The following is a 25,153-nucleotide window of genomic DNA, read 5'->3' as shown; positions in this document are numbered from 1 at the left end:
AATAACAGTACCACTTAAATTAGCTTAAGAACAGTGCACCTATAAATAATTATTCTAGGCTGTACAGTGGAAGTCAAGGATAGAACCTGAGCTAGACTTCAGAGTAAAGTAGAATCCAGTACTTGAACAATATCAAGCTTCTCTCCACATCATCCTTTCTATCTTCCTTATGCATCTTCTATTTCATCTCTCTGCTTTTGTAGACTATACTCTCTACAGATTTCGGTCCACAGGAATATACATGGTCAAGAACAGGTCCAGAATCTTTCTTGCAGCTTCAGCCATTTGAGAGTTTATTTTGTTCACCTAGGTTTTATCAGGGGAATACCATTTAAATACTCATGTCATTTAAATTCTCTTTCAAAAGATTAAAAGGATAGTTCTAATAGAAACACGGAATAAACATTGTCAAAATCTATTAAACTTCTCAATGAGAAACCTTACTTTTAAAAGTTTAAGGAAAATAAAGGCATTTCTATTCAAAGTATTTATTTCTATTTAGAAAGATAGAATGCTAGAATAACATTTCAGAATCACACACAAAAGAACAAAAGAGACTGATTTCCTAGTGGACAGTAAAAATTTGTAAAATTTTGGGAGTAAGTCTTTAGCATGCTTGTGTTTCTATCTGCATCTGAACATTCACTTGCATTGCTATTTGACTTGAAACACGTACACTACTGTCAATTTTATTCTACTCAATGGCTACCTTTATAGAATTCTTAAATCCTCAGTTAATAGTAGATAGTATTAATAAATATAATAAAATAAAATGTATATCATGCTAGAAGATTAATGTACTCTTGGTCAATTAGTGCATTTTTCCTCCTTTCTTTCCTTCACTCTGATTCCTTCTTTGCTTCCTCCCTCCCTCCCACCCACCTTTACTCCTTATCTTCAGTCTTCCCTCTGTCAAAAATCCAGGAACAGTAAATGTTAAAACCAGATGAGTAAAATAGTATTTGTTAAGAGTTTAGTGCACATATAAGAACGCCTCATAAACTGGGAGTTTTCAAATCCAAAAGGGATACAAACTTAGAGGTGTAATATTATAGGATGGCTTATAAAGTGAAAATAAGGAAGTTATTTTAACCTTTACAATGAGAGGTTATTACAATAGGGGTTCCAGACATCAGGAGATTGGTTAAAAATGACTATCTTATGCCACTTTAGAAAAGATAGCTTAAGTTTCTTTTATAATTAACATCAGAGGGATTTATAAGAAACAACCTAAATTTTCCTTGGTCACAACATAAACTAGATTTAGTTTTGCTTACATGGTTTAATTGGTTTTGTCTGAGGGATTTTCAAGCCTGGTCTCCATTTTACTGTAGCATCTCATTCACTTCTTCCCACTACCTCTCTCTCTTATTCCCTTCTCTCTCGTAAATTCTGACAAGCATCTGACTAGCTAAGCTATTTGTCTTCACAGAATTAAATCAAGACAAACAGTCCACTTCACCCCTGTATCTTCTCTTCCTGCAACTCCTGTCTTGCCTCACTTTGCTGCAAAATTACAGGTTTCCCACTGGTTCTTATAGCTTCTGGGAATTCTCAGCTCCCAGCTTTTTCCGAGGCTAATTCACTAACCTCCTTCAAATCTTTTATTCTCAAATATCTTCTCAGTGATATCTCCTCTGTTTGATTTAAAATAGAACTAACCCAAATCCATTAGTCCTTTCTCTTTTGCTTTCATCATTTTTTTTAATATTATTTAACTCTTCACAGGTATCACACTATTTTAATTTTATATTGTTTTTATTTGTTGATGTCTGTCTCTAACCCCTTCCATTAACGGACACTTTAGAATATAAGCTTTATGAATACAGAGATTTTTGCCTATTTTGTTTACAATTATATCCTAAGATTCTAGAAAAATTCTGGGCAAATTAGAGGTTCTAGAAAAAGATATCTGTTGTAGATTTATTGAAAAATAAATGTCACAACAGGGAAAATAAATGACAAAACTTCAACTCCACTCCCAGAAGGTGATTCTAGTAGACTTTATAGAAAGAAGTCTGGGGCTTTCCTGGTGGTCTAGTGGCTAAGACTCCGTACTCTCTATATAGGGGGGCCAGGTTTTATCCCTAGTTGGGAAACTATTCCCACATGTCACAACTGAGAGTACCCAGGCTGCAAATAAGGATTCCATGTGTCACAACTAGAAGACCCCATGTGCTACAACTAACACCTGGTACAGACAAATAAATTAATAGATTAAAAAAATAAGAAAGTCTTCCGGTGAGAATAATCTGCTAAAGAAGGCAAGCTAACAAATGGACACTGGTGAGATTCACTGTTCCTGTTCTGGAGGCTATTAAATATTATATTTTTGAGTCAGATGTCTCTTTCCTTGGATGCTTTTAGCATAGTTACTCTGGATTTCTTCCATAAGTGTTGCATCAGGTATTTAAATAATGGTTAAATTTATGAATTAGACCAGAAATTGTCAAACTTAGTCTGTGAGCTTTATCCTATCCACTGGTTGTTTTTATACCATCTGTGACCTAAGAATTATTTATACATTTTAATAGTTGAAAAAAATAAAAGAAATAATAGTTCATAGCATATAACTATCATATGAATTCAGTTGTGTCCATAAATAGAGTTTTATTGGAACATAATCATATTTATTCATTTCTGTGGTGTATATGATTTTTTTGTGCTACAATAAGACTCATGAAGGCTTCCCCCATAGCTCAGTTGTAAAGAATCTGCCGCAATGCAGGAGACTCCAGTTCGATTCCTGGGTCGGGAAGATCCCCTGGAGAAGGGATAGGTTACCCAATCTAGTATTCTTGGGCTTCCCTTGTGGCTCAGCTGGTAAAGAATCCGCCTGGGATGCGAGAGACCTGGGTTTGATCTCTGGGTTGGTAAGATCTCCTGGAGAAGGGAGGGGCTACCCACTCCAGTATTCTGGCCTGGAGAATTCCATGGACTATACAGTCCATCGGGTCACAAAGAGTCGGACACGATTGAGTGACTTTCGGTCACTTCACAAGATTCATGAGTCCATATGATACAATGATAACAAAATAAAGTAACAAACAGAGGAGATAAGGCACATATTCCCTACAGAAAATTTCAAATATTAGTGACAGAAGGAAAATAGCAATTAGAAAATTAGTAATCGTGGATGCAGAAATTAGTGGACAAAAGCTTTAGCAGAAATAGGATCTTTGTGCAGTCTCAAGGTATGTCCTTCAAAATGATTAGTATTGAAAAAGGGAAAACAAAGAAAATTTACAAAATAAAAAGCAAATACCACTTTTACCCAGTGGTCAAGAGCAAGGTTAACATCACCAGTAATAGACATATGTCTATTATATACCCCTGCTATGACTAAGAAAGACATGTGATCTCTGAGATATCCTTCCCAATAACAGATAACCTCAATCTAATCAAGAGAAAATACCAGAAAAACCAAACTGAGGGACATTCTATAAAATGAATAGCACTTTTCAAAAGCATAAGGTTTTTTAAAGAAAAGAAAATTCTGAGGCACTCTCCTACATTACAGGAAACTAAGGAGACATAACAGTTGAATGCAATGCAAGATTCTGGACTGTATCCTGGAAAAGAAAAGGACAATATTAAAAAAAAAAAAAAACAACCCATAAAGATTAAATTCACATATATTTTCATGTAAATTATATATTTTGGTTAATAACATTGTATCAGTGTTAATTTCTTACTTTTGATACATATTCTATGGCTAAATAAGTTATTAGCATAAGGCGAAACTAGTGGAAATATATATAGAAATTCTATATACTATTTTTGCAACTCTTCAGGAATGTAAAATTATCTAGTCTAGTCATAGAAAGGTTTGTTTTTTTTAATTAATGCTCTCTATTACTTTATCTTTTCTCCTTTGTCCAAGAGGTCCCTAACAATACTGAGGAGGGTAACAGATACATCATAGTTCCTTACTAAGCAGGCAGAGAATGGACAAACCAGCCTAGATAACCCTTAAGCTGCTTCCTAAGCCTGCTGACACTTTCTATTCCCTTCAGGAACAAACATAACCAGAAGCGAAAAGTGAGCAGAAGGAGAAAGTCAGAGTGGTTTATCTTCTTTTCATGCCCACAAGGAAGAAGAAAGACAGCTCTTAGAAACCAGAGGAGAGAAATGCTGAATATGATGTATTATTTCCACACTTTTTAAAATAATAATTAATTTTATTGCTGGAGGAATAGTCTTCAAATAAAATCTAGGCATTGTACTAAACACAGTTCAAATAAGTTTAGCATATTTATCATTTTACTCTTGTTCCTCATAGATGTTTAAACAGAATAAAAGCAAATGGCAATCTGATCCCTCGTGTACATGGAGAAGATGGGAATAGCACTGCCTGGAATGGTAATTAATGAAGATAAGGTTTCCAAAGAGCAGAGATGAGATGATTTTTAAATCATCTTATTAAAATGTAAGGTAAAAGGTGTTTTTTTTGGGTTTACACATATATTTCAGACTGCAAATTTTCAATAGTTCTTTGACTTCATTATTTTCATCCATAACCAGACAGAATGGGAATGAGTATGCAAGAAAACAACGTGAGTGAGTATTGGCGTTCTCACCTATGAATATCTTCAGCAAGTAGTTCAAACAAAAGTTAAATCCACTAAGTTGCAAAGTGTGTGTTTGTGTTAGTTGCTCAGTCGTGGCCGACTCTTTGCAACCCCATGGACTGTAGCACACCAGGCTCCTCTGTCCATGAAATTCTCCAGGCAAGAATACTGGAGTGGGTTGCCATTCCCTTCTCCAGAGGATCTTCCAGACCCAGGGATTGAACCTGGGTTTCCTGCATTGCAGGCAGATTCTTTACTGTCTGAGCCACCAGGGAAGCCCAAGTTGCAAAGTAATTAATGGCAAATCTCTACTTAAATCACCAGCAATATCTTGTCACCTGAAGTGAATGATCCTTTTCCCTTTAAGTCCCAGAGGAAGGATAACAAATTCTGCAACTTAGAGGGTCAAGCAGATAAAAATAACTGAGTAAATTATTAAAAATAACTGATAAAAATAACTGAGGCAGTGGTAGGCACTGCACAAACACAGAAACCCTTGTCTCAAGAGTTAATTGTTGCTTTGCAGGAACATAAGCGAAATATTTTCAGACTTTTTTTTTTCCCCAAGAGAAGGCAAAACCCCAAAATTTTATATAAAATCTCTTCAGCATGTGATTTCTTTCCCACAGAAGTGTTAGTGCTACTTGGCATATGAAGTCTTTGCTTCTTTTCCAACAGAAGAATAGGCAACAGAGGCAGTGATATTCTAGGAGAGTAAGCGGATGGGGGTTTGTCCTTAATAAAAGACTATACACTTGCTAGAATTTGTTTTCTAAATCTTTGTTCAAAGACAAATGGGTAACAAAGGCTTAACGAAGGTTTGATTTGCTCTAGAACACCTTAAGGATACTGATACACTAAAGCATATGTAAACCTCCAAAGGAGATTATCATTCTCAATTTTTCCCTAAACTTTCCCAAGGATGAAAAGATATTTTATGGCTTTGGGAATGCTAAAATGACATGTATCTAAATTCATCTGCATTTATATATATTACATATATTTATGAAGTTTTGTATTGGGTATTTCTGTACATTTGAGCACACATCCATTTTCTTGGCCGTCTCATGTTTCAGAATTGCTATCTAAGTTTGACAAAGTGTGACCAGCAGATTGTTTTACCGCAGGCAAATGTGACTCGTATTCTTGAGTTGGGTGAAAGCAGATGTTTGCAGAGCTTTTCTCACATTTCTGATTTGGGTACTTGAGCCTGTTCTTTATGCTATGATTATGTCTCAGACTCTATAATCATGCCTCATCAGTTCACGCTGGTTCCGTGTATCCTTGGAGCGTTTCTTTTGTGAACCTCGCTTGTCGTCGCCCTACTCCAGCTGGCTACGGGAGCCTGCTGAGATTCAGTTTTTAGCACATGTTCTTCTGAGAGCAATTGTCATCTCAGTGCAGTTAGATAACTATATATATATACACATACTTTTGTTTCTTTTGTTTGAAATGAAACTTTTATGCTATTGGTAGTCAAAATTTGATGTGTATTATAAGTAAAATCTCGCTGAAATGCAATGAAAGCCTTTAACTGGTAATCAGGATATCCTGACATCGATGTTTTGCTTTGCCAGTTGTTAATCATAATGACTTCACAAGGCCAGACATAGTTACCCTGTGTTTCTTTACCTGTGAAAAGAGAAAATCATGCTAAATGGCTGTGATCACAAAGGTTGTGATATACAAAGATAGTGGTTCTCAAATAAGAAAGCATTAAAAACATCTGTGGGGCTTCTTTAAATGCAAATTCCTGGGCCCCACACCAAAGATTTGATTTAGTAATTCAGGGGTGAAGGTCATGAATTTACATTTTTACAAGTACCCTGGTAATGACGATAGATGGTTTTCTAGAAAACACTTTTTGTAACACTACACTGTGAAACATCAGGCATCAGCACAGTGCTATGTCCAACTTTGAACAATATACTAGCTTAGTAAATTTCCTGATTCTATATGACTTTAATAATTTTAGAAGACTGCATGGGAACACAAGGCACAACAGTATAGTAGAAAGAGTAAGAACTCTGAAGTCACTTACACTTGAGATTGAATCTCATTTATCTCTGTAAACTCTTTGAACCTCAATTTCTTCATTTCTAAAATAAGAGGACTAACATTGCTTCATAATGATCCTATAAGGGTTCAGTCCAGTTCAATTGCTCAGTTGTGTCTGACTCTTTGCAATCCCATGGACTGCAGCATGCCAGGCTTCCCTGTTCATCACCAACTCCCGGAGTTTACTCAAACTCATGTCCATTGAGTCGGTGATGCCATCCAACCATCTCATCCTCTGTAATCCCCTTCTCCTCCTGCCTTCAATCTTTCCCAGCATCACGGTCTTTTCAAATGAGTCAGCTCTTCACATCAGGTGGCCAAAGTATTGGCCTATAAGGATTGCTGCTGCTGCTGCTGCTGCTAAGTTGTGTCAGTTGTGCCCGACTCTGTGCGACCCCATAGATGGCAGCCCACCAGGCTCCCCCATCCCTAGGATTCTCCAGGCAAGAACACTGGAGTGGGTTGCCATTTCCTTCTCCAATGCATGAAAGTGAAAAGTGAAAGTGAAGTCGCTCAGTTGTGTCCGACTCTTTGCGACCCCATGGGCTGCAGCCTGCAAGGCTCCTCCGTCCATGGGGTTTCCCAGGCAAGAGTACTGGAGTGGGGTGCCATTGCCTTCTCTGCTATAAGGGTTAAATACATGCAATTATGTGCATTACATTTAGATTTTAATTCCTCCTTCATTCACCACCTTCCTCATAATTCCCTGTTCTCATTTTATTGCAAAGATCATTTGTCCACAATTCAGGCGGCTAACACAATAAGAAAGTTTAGTTATTTCAATATTTAACTGATGTTTTTTGTCTAGGCATGTACACGTGACAGGGAGACTAGGTGATAAGAAAATATAACAAAAGTGAATAATACACACCACCAGTTCTCAGAAAGTTTCATTCTAATAGATATTGAGAAGCACTAAGGAAGGATACAATGTCCAATTTTGCAGTTTGAGATAGGATGAGATGGTAGAGTAAAAGAATGCATCTGAGTGAAGATTTTGCCTTCACTTCTCTTTATTTTTTTTCTTTTGTTTTCTTTGTTTTTTTTTAATTACTTCAGTTATCTTTAAAATGAGTTTGAGTAGCTAGAGAAGAAAGGTATTTTAGAAAAGTCTACAGAATAAGAGAGGTATAGAGAAGAACTATTTGTGTTTGGAACTAAAGCATATTATAACGGCAGAAAGTGAAGAGGAACTAAAGAACCTCATTATGAAGGTGAAAGAAGAGAGTGAAAATGCTGACTTAAAACTCAACATTGAAAAAAATGAAGATTATGGCATCTGGTCCTATCACTTCATGGCAAATAGATGGAAAAAAAATGTGGAAACAGTGTCACATTTTATCTTCTTGGGTTTCAAAATCACTGTGAATGGTGACTGCAGCCCGAAATTAAAAGACTCTTGCTCCTTGGGAGAACAGCTATGACAAACCTAGACAGCATATTAAAAAGCAGAGACATCACTTTGCCGACAAAAGTCCAGAAATTTAAAACTATGGTTTTTCCAGTAGTCATGTATGCATGTGAAATTTGGACAATAAAGAAGGCTGAATGCTGAAGAATTGACGCTTTCAAGCCGTGGCGCTGGAGAAGACTCTTGCTAGTCCCTTGGACAGCAAGGAGATCAAACCAGTCAGTCTTATAGAAAATCAACCCTAAATATTCATTGGGAAGGCTGGGGTTGAAGCTGAAGCTCCAGTACTTTGGCCCCCTGATGCAAAGAGCTGACTCACTGGAAAAGACCCTGATGCTGGGAAACTTTGAAGGCAGAAGGACAACAAAGGGACAACAGAGGACGGATGGTTGGACGGCATCACTGACTCAGTGGACATGAGTTTGAACAAACTCAAGGAGATAGTGAAGGACAGGGAAGACTGATGTGCTGCAGTTCATGGGGTTGCAAAGTGTCAGACATGACTTAGCAACTGAATAACAACAACACACACACACACACACACATATGCAAATAATATATATATAACTTGTTAATCATATGTATTTTGATTTTTTATCAACTTGGCAAATGGACTAATAATCATTTCCTTGTTCATGATTATACAATCAGGGCATATTTTAGCAGGGATACATCATCTGCTGCACAAGCATCACTCATATGACTGGCCATTGGAGCTGGTCACTGGGTGGACCTCAGCTAAAGTTATTTACTAAAAGTTGGGGTTCTCCTCCATGTGGACCTCTCCACATGATCTACCTTAAAACCGGCTTCCAAGAATGAGTATTATTGACAAGAGTGAAAGCAGAAGCAAATCTCTTTAAGCCTGGCTTTTGCGGTTGAATCGTAGTCACATCTGTAAAGTTATTGGGCCTCAATCTCTTCATCTGTAGAATGGTAATAGTAAGCTTACATCATAGAGATGACACACAGGGTAATATATGTAAACTCATTAATTGAATTTAGATATTAGGTAAACAGCATGACTTCTACTATATTCTAATGGAGAAACTCAGTCATGAGTGAGTGTATGGTGATTGTGACGGCGACTGGACACCACATCTCAATGGGAAGAGTATAAAGATGTTATGGCCATCATCACTACCACAGTGAGAGCAAGAGGAGCAGGGCTAAAGAAATGACAGAGATCAAAACATGGATAACTTTATAAACTATCCTAAATGCTTCACTTTCATCTTGAAGCCAAAAGAGTCATTTTAAACAGTGGCGAGACAGGCACATATTTGGTTTGTAATTAGAGTATTTTGACAGCATTGTGGGTATGGGTTTTAGCAGGGTACAACCGGAGTAAAAGCAACTAGATTTAAGCAGCTGCAATTTTTTAGATGCCTGGGCATAAAAATTATTCTGAGAGAACAGTTACAGCAAAGAAAGTGACAGAATGGAGACAGCGATTTAGATGTTGGAGATTGAGGCTGGAGATGAAGGGATTTGTCTTTGGATAACTCTAGGAAAGGCAGCCTGAACAAGCCTGGTGGTGAGAGAGGAGGGGACTGTGGGAAGATGATGCATTTAATTTGGGACATTTGGGTTTAAAGGTGAGAGATTTCAGAGATAGTGGTACTATTTTGAGATTAAACTTGTTGAATTTTTGTTTTGTAGGCAGATGGTCCAGAAAGAAAATATAACCACAAAAAAATAGTCTAATATTTGTGGCACAATAAAAGAAACTTCACTTTTTAAGAAAAGCCCATAAATGATGGAATTACATGTCTAAAGGAGAACAGCTAAAAGGCACCTAGGTATTAGAATTAAGAGAAAATACAGTGCTTTCTCTATTTGTTTAAATGTTAATTGCTAATTAGCAATGCATGAATTTATATTCACCCATTCATAGAATGTGAATGTATATTCTTGCAAAGGTGTCTAGTTTAAAGGTTCTGTGGAGGTTGGTGCATTGTCTGAGCTGATTCACCCTTTATTGATTTGTACATCTTATACAAAAGAGATGTCAACATCCTTGGCTCTGCTCTGAACTCCCCAGTATCCATGAGTAGTTTTCTGCTTCTTCAATAATCAAAACAAAAGAATTGCTATTGAATCCCTTTTCTCCTTGATCCATACTCAGACACTCCCCAGTAAGGTAGTGGCCTTTCAAAGAAAAAACTCATGCAAATCTGCCAAATGAGTTGGTGTCAGAGTCCTGCTCCAGCTGGTCCAGGGGTTCCCTCAGGATGGACGGCGTCAGCGAAAAGAGAAGACACAGAGAGACTAGGCAAGTGTGAAGTAGCGTCAGCGTCTCCTAGCTTTATTTTTCAAAAGGAGCTTTTATATCTTTAGTTGTACGTAGAGGAAAATGTAAAATGTAGAGTCATGCCAAATTAGCTCAACGGGTCAGCAGTTTTTGACCTTAATTGAAACCAGGACACCGTTTGTATACCTTAGTTACAAAAGTCTCATGTTGTTTACATCATCTTCTGGCCTGGGGGCCTGCTAACATCTTATGACTCTTTATTGATAAGGATTGATCAGCCAGAACACTTTTTCTAAAGGTATTCTTATATCAGGCACAGAACATACCTGAGCTACATTTTTTAAAGAATACAGGCACAGTAGATTACGACAAGGAAAAGATTCATTAACTCAAGGTTTCAAAGTAAAACCTGTTTTTTGTAATCTATCTTATGCTTTGAGCCTAACAGAAAAGAATATGGTCCCATAAAGTCATGGTACAACAAGCTGAAACAACGTAGCACAAAGGTCAGTTCTTTAGCAAAAATCACCAGCTAGATTAACAATTGTCTTATTATTTATATTAAGGCTAAACCTTTATTTATATAAGTCTATAACTATTATACTTTTATTATACAGGCTAAGCACGTTAAAAGCAAAAACATAGCAAGTAAATACAGACTGAATAACAGTTTCATAAAGTAATATTTCTTATGTTTTCCAATAGGCTTTCTCCCCCACGAAGGGTTCTGTGCCCATTGGGACTTTTTGTGCGTTCAGGCTCTCAATGCTGTTTATTGCTGAGGAGCAGTCATGCACATTGGCTCCAAAGGCACAGGCACATTTATCAAACAAACTAATATGCTAGCAAGAAGAGTTTAAATTAAAATACTCTTTATCATGGATAATCTTATAGGGTGCCACCGTTTGGGGGGCATCTCGATTAAAGTTTTAAATTGATCTGTTTGGGAAAAGATCAGGGAAGGCCTTCTGCCTAAGTCACAGAAATTAGGGAGAAGTTTATTATAGCAAGCATCAGAAAGATAGATATCATCTTCAAGGTGAGCGCTGAGGCAGCTTTTTTGAAACCCCTGAGGCCTGAGTTGCCTTGCTCGTCAGGTCTTCTCCTCATGACCTTGTCATGGGTGGGATCTCGTGAGCTGGCTCCCGGCAAGTTGGTAAATCAATCTATGCTATCCTTTAAATCTCTTAACCAACCAAGTATAGAATACTTACATTATAGAATATGTCTCTTCCATATCCATTTTACACTGCAAGTATTTGAGCCAAAAGCCAGCTGTTTTTACTCTAAAATAATTAATGTGTGCTCAGTCGCTTCAGCTGTATCCGACTGTGACCCCCCCCCGCCCCCCATGGACTGTAGCCTGCCAGGCTCCTCTGTCCATTGGGATTCTCCAGGCAAGAATACTGGAGTGGGTTGCCATTTCCTACTCCAGGGAATATTCCTGATCCAGGGATCCAACCTGTGTCACTTATGTCTCCTGCATTGTCAAGCAGGTTCTTTACCACGAGTGCCACCTGAGAAGCCCCCAAATAATGTATATATCCTATCAAGGTTTCATGCACACATTAATGAATTAAATTGTATCAATATAACTTCTGTTAAATCTAAGACCCTTCTGCACTGCTTTCCTCTGGCTCCATGTTGCCATTCTTATTTAATCCCACTCAGGGAAAATAAACTCTTTAGATTGTTTTGAACACAATTCTAATTTATATAACCAAAATGCTACTGTTATTGTATTAATTTTATTTTTGTCAATGTTTATTGAGATAAATTGGCATATAAAGTTGTGTAAGTTTAAGGTATAATACTCAATGATTTGATAAACACATACTGTGAAGGTATTGCCACAGTGAGGGTAGTCAATACATCAATCACCTCACATAGTTACCTTTTTTTCTATGTAAGAATTTTAATATCTAATATCTTAGTAATTTGCAAGTACAAAATCTAATATTGTTAACTATAGTCACTATGCCTTACATTGCATCCCCAGAACTTACTAATCTTATAACTGAAGTTGGTACCCCTTGACCACCTTCACTTCTCCCTTGGCAATAATAATTTACTCTCTGTTTCTATGAATTTGGGTAGTATAGATTAAGGGAATAATTGAGGTCAAACAATATTTGTTTTTCTCATATTTATTTCAGTTTGCATAATGCCCTCAAAGTTCATCCCTATTGTTGCAAATCATAGCATTTTCTTGTTTTTATGGCTAAACAACACATATTTGCAAAGTTTTCGATCTTTCACCATGACAATGATGTTAGCTATGGGCTTTTCATACATGGATTCTATTATGTTGAGGTAGTTTTCTTCTATCACTAGTTCATTAAGTGTTTTTATCATGAAGAGGTCTTAAATCTTGTCAAATGTTTTTTTCTGCATCAATTGATATAATTATGTATTTTTTTGTCCATTCCATTATGTGCTATATTACATTGGTTGATTTTCATTTTTTATTTCGTATGTTGAACTGTACTTGAATTCCAGAAATAAATCTCACTTTATCATGTAGTATAAACCTTTTAATGTGCTGCTGAATTCAGTTTGCCAGTGTATTGTTGAGATTTTTACACAAATAATCTTTAGGAAGATTGGTCTATAGCTTTGCTGTATTGTCTTTGTCTGGCTTTGGCATCAAAGTAATGATGTCCTCATAAAATGAGGACTTATTTCTTCTTCTTTAATTTCTTGAAAGTTTCAAGAGTATTTGTGCTAATTCTTCTTCAAATGTTTGGTAAATCTGTTTAGTGAAGCCACGTGAACCTAGGCTTTGTTGGGTTGCAGGGAGACAGGGGACTTGATTATTGATTGAAATTACTTACCAGTTACTGGTTTATTGAGATTTTTCTATTTATCCATAATTCAGTCTGAGTAAGTGGGTGTTTCTAGGAATTTATACACTTCTTTTAGGATATCAAAAATGCTGGTGTACAATTGTTTGTAATTATATCTTATAATTCATTTATCTTCTTGTGTCATTGGTAGTAACATCCCCCTTTCATTTATTTATATATTGTGTACCCATTAAGATAGACTTACAGTTTTTAAAAATATTTTTGTCACTTATATGCTAGGCACCAAAGTTGTAATAACACAGGTTACTATATCTATCCATGTGTTAAATTTACTACAAAACTTTGTATTTTAATTTAGCTTCATGTTGCCATCTAGCATCCTTTGGTTCCCTTTGGTGTTTCATGTGGAGTTGGCCTTGTGTTAATAAACTCCCTAAGTTTTTGTTTATCTAGGAATATTTGAATTTCTTGTTCACTTTTGAAGGATTTTTTTCTGAATTTAATATTCTTTGTTGACGCTTTTAGTCTTCAAGCATCGAAGTATGTTATCCCAATCTGTACTGGCCTATAACGTTTATTCTGAGAAATCTGCTAATAACCTTATGGAAGTTTTCTTTTATGTGATGAGACACTTATCTATTGCTGCTTTCAAGATTCTTTGTGACTTCTGGTAGTTTATTAAAATGAATGTGTAACTGTGCAGTTCTATCTGAATTTATCCCAAGTGAAGTCTTTGAGGTTTTCAAAATTATATGTCAGTTTATTTCATCAGATGTGGGAAGTTTTCAGCCATTATTTTTTTGAAATATGCTTTCTGTCCTTTTTTGTCTCTTCTTCTGGAATTTCTTTAATGTGTATTTCAGTCCATTTGACCAGTTCAGTTCAGTCGCTCAGTTTGGGTCCGACTCTTTACGACTAGACGGACCTTTGTTGGAAAAGTAATGTCTCTGCTTTTTAATATGCTGTCTAGGTTGGTCACAGCTTTTCTTCCAATGAGCAAGCATCTTTTAATTTCATGGCTGCAGTCACCATCTGCAGTGATTTTGGAGTCCCAAAAAATAAAGTCTTTTCTGTTTCCACTGTTTCGCCATCTATTTGCCATGAAGTGATGGGACCGGATGTTATGATCTTTGTTTTCTGAATGTTGAGCTTTAAGCCGACATTTTCACTCTCCTCTTTCACTTTCATCAAGAGGCTCTTTAGTTCTTCTTCACTTTCTGCCAAAGTGTGGTGTCATCTGCATATTTGAGGTTATTGATATTTCTCCTGGCTATCTTGATTCCAGCTTGTGCTTCATCCAGCCCAGCGTTTCTCAAGATGCACACTGCATATAAGTTAAATAAACAGAGTGAAAATATACAGCCTTGATGTACTCCTTTTCCTATTTGGAACCTGTCTGTTGTTCCATGTTCAGGTCTAACCATTGCTTCCTGACCTACATACAGGTTTCTCAAGAGAGAGGTCAGGTGGTCTGGTAGTCCCATCTCTTTCAGAATTTTCCACAGTTTATTGTGATCCACACAGTCAAAGGCTTTGGCATAGTCAATAAAGAAGAGCAGATATTTTTCTGAATTGTCTTGCTTTTTCGATGGTCCCGCGGATGTTGGCAATTTGATCTCTGCTTCCTCTGCCTTTTCTAAATCCAGATTGAACATCTTGAAGTTCATGGTTCACATACTGTTGAAGTCCAGCTTGGAGAATTTTAGACATTAGTTTACTAGTATGTGAGATGAGTGCAACTGTGCAGCAGTTTGAGCATTCTTTGGCATTGCCTTTATTTGGGATTGGAATGAAAACTGACCTTTTCCAGTCCTGTGGCCACTGCTGAGTCTTCCAAATTTGTAGATATATTGAGTGCAGCACTTTCACAGCATCATCTTTTAGGATTTGAAATAGCTCAACTGGAATTTCATCACCTCCACCAGCTTTGTTCGTAGTGATGCTTCCTAATATCCACTTGACTTCACATTCCAGGATGTCTGGCTCTAGGAGGGTGATCACACCTTTGTGATTATCTGGGTCATGAAGATCTTTTTTGTGTAGTTCTTCTGTGTATTCTTGCCACCTCTTCTTAATATCTTCTGCTTCTGTTCATTCCATACCATTTCTGTCCTTTATTGAGCCCATCTTTGTATGAAATGTTACCTTGGTATCTCTCATTTTCTTGAAGAGATTTCTAGTCTTTCCCATTCTATTGTTTTCCTCTATTTCTTTGCATTGAGCACTGAAGAAGGCTTTCTTATCTCTCCTTGCTATTCTTTGGAACTCTGCATTCAAATGGGAATATCTTCCTTTTTCCTTTGTCTTTCACTTCTCTTCTATTCACAGGTATTTGTAAGGCCTCCTCAGGCAACCATTTTGCCTTTTTGCCTTTCTTTTCCCTGAGGATGGTCTTGATCACTGCCTCCTGTACATAGTCACAAACCTCCATCCACAGTTCTTCAGACAATCTGTCTATCAGATCTAATCCCTTGAATCTATTTGTCACTTCCACTGTATAATCATAAGGAATTTGATTTTGGTCATACCTGAATCATCTAGTGGTTTTCCCTACTTTCTTCAATTTAAGTTTGAATTTGGCAATAAAGAATTCATGGTCTGTGCCACAGTCAGCTCCCAGTCTTGTTTTGGCTGACTGTAAAGAATTTCTCCATCTTTGGCTGCAGAGAATATAGTCAATCTGATTTCAGTATTGAACATCTAGTAATGTCTATTTGTAGAGTCTTCTCTTGGGTTGTTGGAAGAGGGTGTTTGCTATGGCCCGTGCGTTCTCCTGGCAAAACTCTATTAGCTTTTGCCCTGCTTCATTTTGTACTCCAAGGCCAAATTTTCCTGTTATCCAGGTATCTCTTGACTTCCTACTTTTGCATTCCAGTCCCCTATAATGAAAACGACATTTTTGGGGAGGCATTAGTTCTAGAAGGTCTTGTAGGTCTTCACAGAAGCATTCAACTTTAGGTTCTTCAGCATTACTGGTTGGGGCATAGACTTGGATTATTGTGATATTGAATTGTTTGCATTGGAAATGAACAGAGATCATTCTGTCATTTTTGAGATTGCATTCAAGTACTGCATTTCAGGCTGTTTTGTTGACCACGATGGCTACTTCATTTCTTTTAAGGGATTCTTTCCCACAGTAGTAGATATAATGGTCATTTGAGTTAAATTCACCCATTCCAGTCCATTTTAGTTCCCTGATACCTAAAATGTCAATGTTCACATCAACATTTGAAAGACAAAATGGTTGTCTGAGGAGGCCTTACAAACACCTATGAAAAGAAGATAAGCAAAAGGCAAAGGAGAAAAGGAAAGATATACCCATTTGAATGCAGAGTCCACTTGATGGTATTCTGTAAATCTCTTTGATTTTATTCATACTTCTTAATTTTATTTCTTTTTCTTCTTGTGATTTAATGACTTCAAATAACTTGTGTTCAAGTGTGATCTTCTTTATTCTGCCTGAAAAAGTCTGCTATTGAAATCTGTCAATGAATTGTTTATTTTTTTCAACTCCAGAATTTCTGTTTGATTCTTTTTGAATTTCTCTTTGTTGGTATTCTCATTTGGTTTATGGACTGCTTTCCTGGTTACAATTTTTTTTTTATCTGTAGTCTCTTTAAGTTATTGAACATTTTTATGACAGTTGTTATTAAATTATTGTTAGGTAACTCATACATCTGTATTATTTTAGTTTTGGTTTCCATAATTTTATTTTGTTCCCTTGATTGGGTCATTTTTGCTATTTCTTTATATGCCTTTTAACGTTTTTCTGGAACACAGGCATTTGGAAAAAAATAAATAAACCTCCTCTGTATTCTTTTTATACACATTGACTTTATGAAGGGAAAAACATTTGCTAGTCAGCCTAGCTAAAGTTTTGCCTGTGTGCTAAGTTGATTTAGTCATGTCCAACTCTTTGTGACCCTATGGACTGTACCCTGCCAGGCTCCTCTGTATGGTAAGAAATTTTAATATCTACTATTTAACAATTTGCATGTATAAAATATTGCAATTAAATTAGTATTGTTAAGTACAGCCAATACATCTTACATTTCACCCCCAAAACTTATTCATCTTGCCTGGGAATTCTCCAGGCAAGAGTACTGAAGTGGGATACCATGCCTTCCTCCAAGGGATCTTCTCAACCCAGGGATTGAACCCATATCTTTTATGTCTCCTGCATTGGCAGGTGGGTTCTTTACCACTAGAGCCACCTGGGAAGCCCAGCTAAAAGTATTAGGACCTCTCAAACCTTTTCTTGCCTCTTGCTCACCTTGTAATCTGCCTGTGGAACTACAGCTCTAACATGCAATGACACTTGCTTATTGTTAGTGGCTTCAAAACTCTACCACATCTCCATAAGTGGTCCAAGAGATGCAAGATAAAAACCATTCCACCAGGCAACTTTCTAACAAGCTAGAATGCTGGATGTACTCTTGTCTCCATCCAATGGGAGAGTCCAAGTATGGTAGGTTTCTTTTTGTCATATGCATAATACTGTGTAGGTAGACAGGCACAAATGTGTATTTAACACTTGCGGGTTTTTAAATCCTTTTTGCTGGAATCCCTCTTTGATTTTATATATATGTAAATTTTTTAGCTCGTCAACTAGAGTTCTGGTCTGTATACTATTAACTCAATGTTAACTTAATGTCTTTGCGGGGAAAGAAGGTCTGTAGCATTCTATTCTGCCATCTTCGTGACATCTCTCTTCTTTCACCATCTTTTGATCTCCTGGACACAATTTCTTGTATTGCATATTTTTCTTCCCAGCTTATTTTCTAGTGTTGGAGTAACTCTGAATTTACTTTCTAAGAATGCATATATGGTAGAGTGCAGAGTATATATGTGAAAGAGAGATGAGATTGACTATTCAGCTACAGATTTTCAAATAATATTCAAATTTAAATTTCCATCTCATTGCTTCCTGCCTTTTTGTAGTCCTAGGCATTCTAGGTATTCTTTAGCTTTCCAGGGTAAAAGCTCAAATTTTCTGAAATCTCTCCATCAGTTACTGCTTCTTAATTTTCTCTCTATCTTCCAAAATGTTAATAAAATGATGTGCAATGATGTTCACATCTTGTTCACTTTTTGGTGAATTTTCTCATATATTTTGTTTTATTAATCTTACATTAATGGGGTTTTGGGAAGGACATTCCATTGAGTGCTATTCACTCAATCTACCAACTTGTACTTGTTCTCTATTTTTTCTTTGTGGACATTTTATCTGTTATACAAATTGCTCAGTTCATCAGATACTTATTAAACAAGGTTAGCTTGTTGCATGCTTCATAATATAAGATCAAATATATTTTCAAATATGAGAATTTGAGTTCAAAGATTATGTTAGAAAACATGAGTTCAAAGAGATTTGATAACTTTGTAGTCTAATAAAACAGATGCATAAACAGGTACTTGTCATTCATTGTAGTACTAATATTAACTGTAATTTTGGGTATGCCATATGTGTTAAGCATTGAAAAGTATATTGTGTTAAGCCTCAGAATGGTGATAGGTAGCCAAACACTTTTTGAATGCATATAGGAAGACCTATGCATATTTTATAATTAATTTCAAGAGATTCACTGAACCCATGAAACCAATTTATGGGCTCCAGTAGATCCTAGATTAAATGTCCTTAACATATTTTTCCATTCATTTTCCATTCATTTGTTTACGAGAAAATATTTCTTGAGTACCTACAACAAGCCAGCCATTATTCCAATATGGAAGAGCTACAGCAGTTAATGAAACAGACACAAATATCTACTTTGTTCAAGTTTATAGTCTAAAGTATATAGCACAGTATATTAGAGGACAGTGGTTGTTATGGAGGAAAATAAACAAAGGAAGGAGCTTGAGATAATAGGGCAGTCAATTTTAAATAAATAGCCAGAGAAGACAAGACTAAAAATGAGGTGAACAAAAGTTTGAGTGAAACAAGGAGCCAGCCTTCGGGGAATTAGAGAAAAACGTATAAGGTGATGGAGCACAGTGACATAATCCTGAGAAAAGAGAATGCCTGTCACATTTGAGAAACAGCAAGGAGGCCAGTATGACTAGTGTGGAGTAAGAGCATGAGATAGTGAGGTATGTGATGTTAGAAAGTTAGAATAGACACATGGGTCTATTTAGTACAGATTTACAATTAAGCATTAATGAAAAGGGTTTAAGTAGATGTGAAAGAGTACTGACATCATCTAACTCTTTGAGGAAGTAAAATGTAAACAAATGAATGCCTGAAAAGCATTAGCTAGGTAATGAAAGTCAGTTCAGTCACTTACTCCTGTCCGACTCTTTGTGACCCCATGAACTGCAGCACGCCAGGCCTCCCTGTCCATCACCAACTCCCTGAGTCCACCCAAATCCATGTACATTGAGTCAGTGATGCCATCCAACCATCTCATCCTCTGTTGTCCCCTTCTCCTCTCGCCTTCAATATTTCCTAGCATTAAGGACTTTTCAAATGAGTCAGCATTTTGCATCAGGTGGCAAAAGTATTGGAGTTTCAGCTTCAATGTCAGTCCTTCCAATGAATATTCAGGACTGATTTCCTTTAGGATGGATTGGTTGGATCTCTTGTAGTACAAGGGACTCTCAAGAGTCTTTTCCAACACCACAGTTCAAAAGCATCAATTCTTCAGCGCTCAGCTTTCTTCACAGTCCAACTCTCACATCCATACATGACTACTACTGGAAAAACCATAGCCTTGACTAGACGGACCTTTGTTGGCAAAGTAATGTCTCTGCTTTTTTATATGCTGTCTAGGTTGGTCATAACTTGCCTTCCAAGGAGTAAGTGTCTTTTAATTTCATAGCTGCAATCACCATCTGCAGTGATTTTGGAGCCCAGAAAAATAAAGTCAGCCACTGTTTCCACTGTTTCCCCATCTATTTGCCATGAAGTGATGGGACTGGATGCCATGATCTTAGTTTTCTGAACGTTGAGCTTTAAGCCAGCTTTTTCACTCCCCTCTTTCACTTTCATCAAGAGGCTCTTTAGTTCTTTTTCACTTTCTGCCATAAGGTTCGTGTCGTCTGCATATCTGAGGTTATTGATATTTCTCCCGGCAATCTTGATTCCAGCTTGTGTTTCCTCCAGCCCAGCGTTTCTCAAGATGTACTCTGCATATAAGTTAAATAAGCAGGGTGACAATATACAGCCTTGACGTACTCATTTTCCTATTTGGAACCACTCTGTTTTTCCATGTCAGGTTCTAACTTTTGCTTCCTGACCTACATACAGGTTTCTCAAGAGGCAGGTCAGGTGGTCTGGTATTCCCATCTCTTTCAGGATTTTCACAGTTTACTGTGATCCACGCAGTCAAAGGCTTTGGTATAGTCAATAAAGCAGAAATAGATGTTTTTCTGGAATTCTCTTGCTTTTTTGATGATCCACCAGATGTTGGCAATTTGACCTCTAATTCCTCTGCCTTTTCTAAACTCAGCTTGAACATCTGATAGTTCACTGTTCACGTACTGTTGAATCCTGGCTTGGAGAATTTTGAGCATTACTTTCCTAGCCTGTTAGATGAGTGCAATTGTGCAGTACTTTGAGCATTATTTAGCTTTGCCTTTCTTAGGGATTGGAATGGAAACTGACCTTTTCCAGTCCTGTGGCCACTGCTGAGTTTTCCAAATTTGCTGACATATTGAGTGCAGCGCTTTCACAGCATCGTCTTTTAGGATTTGAAATAGCTCAACTGGAATTCCATTACATCCCCTAGTTTTGTTTGTAGTGATGCTTCCTAAGGCCCACTTGACTTCAAATTCTAGGATGTCTGGTTCTAGGTGAGTGATCATACCATCATGATCATCTGGGCGGTAAAGATGCTTTTTCTATAGTCCTTCTGTGTATCCTTGTCACTTGTTCTTAATATCTTCATCTTTTTCTATATCCATACCATTTCTGTCCTTTATTGAGCCCATCTTTGCATGAAATGTTACCTTGGTATTTGTGATTTTCTTGAAGAGATCTCTAGTCTTTCCGATTCTGTTGTTTTCCTCTCTTTCTTTGCACTGATCACTGAAAAAGGCTTTCTTATCTCTCCTTGCTCTTCTTTGGAACTCTGCATTCAAACAGGTATATCTTTCCTTTTCTCCTTTGCTTTTGGCTTCTCTTCTTTTCTTAGCTCAGACAGTCATTTTGCTTTTTTGCATTTCTTTTTCTTGGAGATGATCTTGCTCTCTGTCTTGTACAATGTCACGAACCTCCGTCCATAGTTCATCAGCCATCTGCCTATCAGATCTAGTCCCTTAAATCTATTTCTCACTTCCACTGTATAATAGTTAGGGATTTGATGTAGGCAATTAGCTAGGCAATGGAGAGGGTAAAAGCACCTCAGGTAGATGGAAGACCATAGATGAAAACTGAATTTTTTCCTTTAATGAAAAGATAATTTCTAGTGATTTCTCTCCACTTTGGTCCAGCAGGGTCAACTATGTGAAAAGATGTGAAGGTCTTTTCAGCATTGTTGTTTTTTTTCTGTTGATCATTGGGTTAGCAATCCAGTGTTAATTTCTTAATGACAGCATTAAGGCAAACTTCTAATTAAATGGTGAGTGCTTTTAAAAATAGAATTAGGAAAACATTCTAAAATCCTAGGCATTATTACTTGGATCGACACAAAATAGAGAATTTTTTTTTCAATGAAATTGTGGCAAGCCCCAAAATATGACTAATTCCAAACTTTTAACAGTCAAAGCAGCATGATGACTTCTAATGACTAAGCTGTAAGCTGCATATAGAACATCTACATATAGGCCAATACACAGACATGAATTTTCTATTTTGTTCTGTTTTTAATTTTCAAAAGTTTTAGTTTGCAGTCTTAGTGGTTTCAAACTGAAAAAAACAAACAAACAAAAAACAAATAACTTAATGATTAAATATTTTTTCCTTTTCAAATAAACTACCTAAAGCTTCAAAATAACTGCTGAATGGGTGAAAAAATAATGTTTCAAAACTCTAGGGGAACTTCCAGTATAGTCACATGCTAATAGTCTAATTCTAAAAAAAACATTTTTTGTTTCTTAAATATCATTACTCTACATTTTAGAAAGGTCTTTTCTATACACTCAATGGCATGGCCTCATCAGTACTTCATGGAAGCTGACTTTAAGTCAGTACAAAATCACAGAGATGAAACAAATCCAAAATGAGCCTGCCAAGTAGATTGAATTCCACTAAGGATGGAAAATGCCATAAACTCATACTGAATATTGATTTGTACTTAATTCTTTGACTTTCATTTTTACTGAAAAGTCTGTGACTTAGATGTACATAAATATTTTCTATACTGTTTATAAGAGAGCAAGGATATTGCAGGAAATTCCCAATTATGTTGTTTGTGCTGAGGAGGGAAGCTTTTGTTTTGGGTTTTTTGTTTGTTTGGTTGGTTTTTAAATAGACTTTATTTTTTTAGAGCAGTTTTAGGTTCACAGCAAAACTGAGCAGAAGATACAGAGATTTCCCATATACCCTCCTATCTGCCATGTAGCCATAGAATCCCCTCTGACCAACATCCCTCACCAGAGTGCTTCATAAGTTACAATCCATGAACCTACAGTGAATCATTATCACTCAGAGACCATAGTTTGCATTAGGGTTCATTCTTGTTATACATTCTGAGTTTGGACAAATGCACAGTAATATGGACCTACTATTATAGTGCTATACAGAGTAGATTCATTGCCCTAAAAACCCTGTGTGCCCTGCCTATTCAACTCTTTTCCCTGCTAACTTCTAGCAACCAGTGACCTTTTTCCTGTCTCCATAGTTTTGCCTTTCCCAGAATGTCATATGATTGGAATCATATGGTGTGTAGCCTTTTCATACTGAATTCTTTCACTTAGTAATATGCATTTAAGTTTTCCCCATGTCTCATTCTGGCTTGATAGCTCATGTCTATTCAGTGCTGCATAATATTCCAATATGTTATGTAACTAAGCTTATTTATTCACTAACCTAGTGAAGGACAACTGAGTTGCTTCTAAGTTTTAGCAATTATGAATAAAGCTGCCATAAATATCTGCATGCAGATTTTTTTGTGGACATAAGTTTTCAATTCCTTTGGGTAAATAGCAAGGAGTGTGATTGGTGAATTGTATGAAAAGAGTATGTTTAGTTTTGTAAGAAACTGTGAGGCAGGAAGTTTAAATTTTCTTTTTTTAACCTGAAAATGTTGCTAAGCTTCTTAGAGATATATTTTTAATCTTATGCTTTATTTAGATATATTAGAAGTCACAATGAAAAGTGTTTTACACAATGCTCATGTATGAAATAAAAATAAGCTTAAAGTTAGGCAAAATTGTGTTACTTCATAATATTTTAGTAGTCACTAAATTTATATTTTATGTGTTATGTACATATATATGTACATGAAAAATCTATATGTATATTTTCATATATAGGGGATATGTATATGTATATCTATAAACACACATACATTTTATTTATATATATATATTTCCTTTCTAGAATATCTAAGCAACTATTAAGTTGGGAGGAGGATAGATTCTAAAGTTGTGTGTGTACTCAGCCATGTCCCACTCTTCGCGACACCATGGACTGTAGCGTGTCAGCATCCCCTGTCCCTGGGATTTCTCAACCAAGAATACCAGAGTGGGTTGCCATTTACTCCTATAGGGGATCCTCATGACCCAGGAATTGAACCTGCATCTCCTGTGTCTCCTGCACTGCAGGTGTATTCTTTACCACTGAGCCATCATGGAAGCCCTAGATTCCAAAGTTACGAGTGCATAATTTTCATTGCATGCATTTCTTAGTATTTGAAATTTTTTACTCCTTTGTATAGCCTGACATATATTTTACACATTACTTTGAAATATAATAAGGTAACAATTTTAAAGGAACTAGCATTAATATATATACATATATATTTTAAAAGCCAAAGACTGGTATATATTATGGGAGCTGAAGGGACCTTACCTAAATTCCTGAATGATCCTTTATAACACCCTCATATTTAACTTCACTAACAAGACAGAAGATTGACAGAGAGTCAGTAACAGAGTAGAAATTAAGGTTTGTCTCTCCTTTCTCCATACTTTCTGGAGGCAATGAAACTTGGCTAGGGAAGCATTTCCCTTCCTTTTGCTCAGTGGCAGAATGTTGTATAGAAGGAGTTAGGTATACTTATATGTCTTTCTGAAATCTGTTGATTTACTAGCTATGTGTCCTTTGGTACCTAATTACTCTCAGTATCAATGTCTTTACACGTAAAGTCTAGATAAAAACACTAATTACTGCTATAATTAAATAAAGTAAGGTAGATAAAGAACCTGGAATACAGTAGTATTTAATAAATGTATTTTATCCTGTGTTAAATATAATAAAATATCATTTATGATATTAGAACATCCTTAAAATAAATGTACTATGTATTTTTGTCATCAGGACATCCTTGCCTCTTGGACTTCTATCTCTACATCTTTCTTTCTGATTTTTTCTCCAGTAAAAGAATACAGTGAGATTGTTATTTTCGGAGACTTGGTTTAGGCACATGCACACACAAAGTTATGTGAAATTTCTTACCAGAGATTTAAGGAAAAGATACGCTAGAAAACATTCTTTGGCATTGCCTTTCTTTGGGATTGGAATGAAAACTGACCTTTTCCAGTCCTGTGGCCACTGCTGAGTCTTCCAAATTTGTAGGTATATTGAGTGCAGCACTTTCACAGCATCACCTTTCAGGATTTGAAATAGCTCAATTGGAATTCCATCATCTCCACTAGCTTTGTTTGTAGCAATACTGCCTAAGGCCCACTTGACTTCACACTGCAGGATTTCTGCCTCTAAGTAAGTGATCACACCATCGTGATTATCTGGGTCATGAAGAACTTTTCTGTACAGTTCTATGTATTCTTGTCACCTCTTCTTAATATCTTCTGCATCTGTTAGGTCCCTGCCATTTCTGTCCTTTATTGAGCCCATGTTTGCATAAAATGTTCCCTTGGTATCTCTAATTTTCTTGAAGAGATCTCTAGTCTTTCCAATTCTGTTATTTTCCTCTATTTCTTTGCATTGATC

The sequence above is a fragment of the Giraffa tippelskirchi genome, chromosome 9 (genome assembly GCF_054371585.1).
Source record: "Giraffa tippelskirchi isolate mGirTip1 chromosome 9, T2T-mGirTip1v1.2.pri, whole genome shotgun sequence".
Classification (NCBI taxonomy): Eukaryota; Metazoa; Chordata; class Mammalia; order Artiodactyla; family Giraffidae; genus Giraffa; species Giraffa tippelskirchi.
The sequence above is the reverse complement of the archived record's forward strand: the minus strand, read 5'-3'. Positions refer to the sequence as shown.